We start from the raw sequence: 3,589 nt of genomic DNA on the forward strand, positions 1-3,589 counted from the left end.
AAAATGCATTTTAGAGCTGGCATGGCAAATGGGAGTGGGGAAAATGGAATGCTCAGACCATAAACAAGCCAACAAATGAATAAGGTAGAGAAATTCAGAGAGTGAAAATACTCTGAGGCAAATAAAAGAGTGGCCAGTTAGTGTTTTATAAGCATCAAGATAGAGCCCCAACCTCCGCGTCAGCTCATAAAAGAACAACCACAACAAAGAAAAGGGCAGCTTCTCTGCAGCTGGTGATCGTTTAAAAAGTAGTCACCGTGGTTTGTTACTGTGTTGCCAGATGTTGTATTGGATATTGTATTAGGATTCTCTCATGCAGGTCTTGTATCAAACACACAAAGTAGGTAGTATTGTTTATTGTACCCATTCTACAGATGAGAAACTGGAGGCTGGGGCAGGTTAAGGGACTTTGCCCCTGGGGATGAAGTCAGTGGGCTGATGAATGATGGAGGGAGTCAATAGTCACCAGTACTTATGGAAACAAAAAAGAAGAAAGGTATAAAGAGGATCAGGTCTGGGAAGGAAGATGGTTACAAATTCCGTATGTCTCAGGGAGAGAGACATCCAGCTGGGAGATGGAAATGAAGGTGAAGAACTCAGAGGAGATGCAAGAGCTAGAATTCTCATAAATAAATGATTTTTGTTGCTGCTAAGGAAGAAAATAAACGTGGCATCCCAGCAGGCTGAAAATATTAGCATTTAAATACAGGCTTACACAGGTGGTTAAAAAAATAAAAGGCAATTTCCTAAGAATTAAATCAGATTTTGTTTTTCTGCTAAGTCTCAGAAAAATCAGCTCTGCTCGAGTGTGGTCCTCAGCAAGGGATTCTGCTTTGCTCTTGGGGCACACTAGTTCCACGTTCTCAGTGGGACTCCATGTCTTCTGCCTGTTGTAATTATGAGAGAATGATGCTTAAGAAGCCGAGGGTGATTAATCAGTAAACTGTTTGCTGGGGTTTCTAAGGCTCTTTTGTGTTGAGAGCAGATCCTGTAGGCAGGGCACCTCGAGTTGTGGTCCCAGTGCACTCTGTACTTCACTGCAACAGCAAGCTGCCAGGGATGGGCTCTGGGTGGGGCTGCAGGAGCCCTGGAATTTGCTAGGAAGCTGGCAAGAGGGGGGAAGTGTGCAGCTGCAGGTGCTTCCATGCAAACATGGGGAGGCCAAAGTTGGTTCTTGCAGCTGCTCCTTCTCTTCCTGGTACCCCCAAATACCCAGGGTCTTCATACCACCCCATTGCTACCCATCGAAATGTTCTGCTCAATTCTGCCTCCACCTTCCCCAATGCACCTTATGCTAAAAACTGGATTCAGTCCCGGAGAACCATGGTGGGCACTTTATTGTGTAATCAAGGAGAAAGAAGAAATCACTTAAATCGGATACCAAGGGTGTTTGAGCTGAGATCAACAAAGTCCTACAAGCCAGATCAATTTATATCTGTGTCCCCTCTGTGCTCTAGAGTCACTGAAATCAGGACATAGCCCCACAAAGTGCAGGGATCAGGGCCAATTCCTAGATACAGATTGATTCTGGATGCTTCTTTTCTCTAATTTTCCCTTCAAAGCATACCTGTCCTGTGTCCCGTGCTCTCAGGGCCCTGCTCTTTCCAAATGGCCCAGCTTGCCTCTCCCATATTCTCTCTCTTTATGAACAGCATCAGGTTACCCAGGGGAGAACAGTGGGAGCCACGCTCAACTCCTCCTCATCCTATCCCCTCCAGCACTGACACCTGTTGCTTCTACCTCCAAGGTCCCGCTCAGAGTAGCCCATTTCCTACGTGCCCACAGTATTACTTTGCCCTGGTCCCCAACACCTCTTTTAACTGCCCTTAACTCTCTCCATTCTTTGCCCCTTTCCTCTCCATCTTCCACTCACAGTAAGGGGATCATTTTAAAAAGTAACTTGGATTTGTCTCCCTGTCGCTAAAATCTGTCAGTGGCATATCACTGCCCTCAAAATAACTGCTTGGCAGTGCTCTCGAGCCCCTTCATGATCAGACCACTGTCTATCTCTCCAGGTTCATCTAGAAATGCCACCACCTTCAGGTCACCAAGAGCCAGACTCTGTCCTGGGTCTGTACCAAAGCCTCCCCTGTGTGTGGACTGGCCCTTTGGGAAACTCGTAGTGCTCCTTCGGCCTCAGTTTTAAATTTCCCTTCTCTTCAGGAATGCATCCTTGAGCCCCCATGACTGGGCTGGGGGCCCCTCTTCTCTGCTTCCTTGGTGAATTTCTACTGAGCATCCATCTGGCACATGTAGGTGATGAACAAAGATTCGACGTTTGATTCCCCTGTTGCAGCACTTACCACTCTATATTTTAATTGTTAATTCCGGGTCTTTGTTTCTGCCTGGTTTGTGAGTTTCGGGGTCTGTGTCTGGTCTACCACCGTCGCCCCCAGCGCCAGCGAGCCATGAGCTGGGCTTGTCTGATTACTTTGGCTGCTGCCTTTCCTAGGGAACATATTTATGTCTTAACAAAATCTTTCTGTAGCCAACTACTTGGCGGGAATTTTAGACCCTGGGGAAGATCATTGTGACCCTGGGGAAATTCAGTGGGACCAGGGAGGGAGTTTCCTGATTGAGAGCGAGCCTGGCTCTGGCCTGGCCCAATAGTCACTCACAGGAGCAGGCTTCTCCAAGTGTGGTCCACGGCCCATCTGAATCAGAATCGCTTGGAAGGTGTGCTGGTTTGGATGTATTATGTCCCCCAAAACACCATGTTCTTTGATGCAATCTTGTGGGGGCAGGTGGATTAGTGTTGATTAGGTTGGAATCTTTGATTCCATGGTTGTTTCCATGGAGATGTGACCCACCCAACTGTGGGTAATACCTTTGATTGGATTATTTCCGTGGAGGCGTGGCCCTGCCCATTCAGCGTGGGTCTTTACTCAATCACTGGAATCCCATAAAGAGCTTACGTTGCTGCTGCAGCACAGAGAGACATTTTGGAGACAGCCGTTGAAAGTAGACATTTGCTAGTCTAGAGTTTGCTACAGAGAAGCTAAGAATAGACAAAATGCCCCAAGAGCAACATTTGAAGAATGCACAGGAGCTGAGAGAAGAGCTGGAACACAGCCCTGGATCATCTTATCCCCTCCTCTCCAGATCCTGCCATAAAAATAATAAACACTTGAGGGACTTTCATTCAACTTGATAAGAAAAAGACTTCTCTTTGGCGGAGAGTAGGTGGTATCTTCCTAGATCTTTACCCTTAGGGGCTCGTGATAAATGCATCTGCACAAATCAGTTAGGGGCTACCTTGGGCAATTCCTTCCCCTCTTTGGGCCTCAGTTTACTCATTCACGGAATGGGAGGCATCCTTCTCTCATGTAATCCTCACCACAGATGTGTGAGAGGGGCTGGTACCCCATTTTACAGATGAGGAAACTGAGGCCCGATGGGTGAAGTGACTCACCCAGGGTCACATGGTCAGACCTGGGCTGGGGTCCTCCTGGCCCTGTCTGCAGAGGTGTGCTCACACCCACACACCGGCACGTCGGTTTCCTGGGCCTTTCACCAACTGTGCCTTGGGCTTTGGGGCAATCGTGTTCTGGGGAAATTGCCAGTGTGTCTTTCCTGAAAAATGTCCTCT

Source organism: Choloepus didactylus, chromosome 11 (genome assembly GCF_015220235.1).
Source record: "Choloepus didactylus isolate mChoDid1 chromosome 11, mChoDid1.pri, whole genome shotgun sequence".
NCBI classification, from domain to species: Eukaryota; Metazoa; Chordata; class Mammalia; order Pilosa; family Megalonychidae; genus Choloepus; species Choloepus didactylus.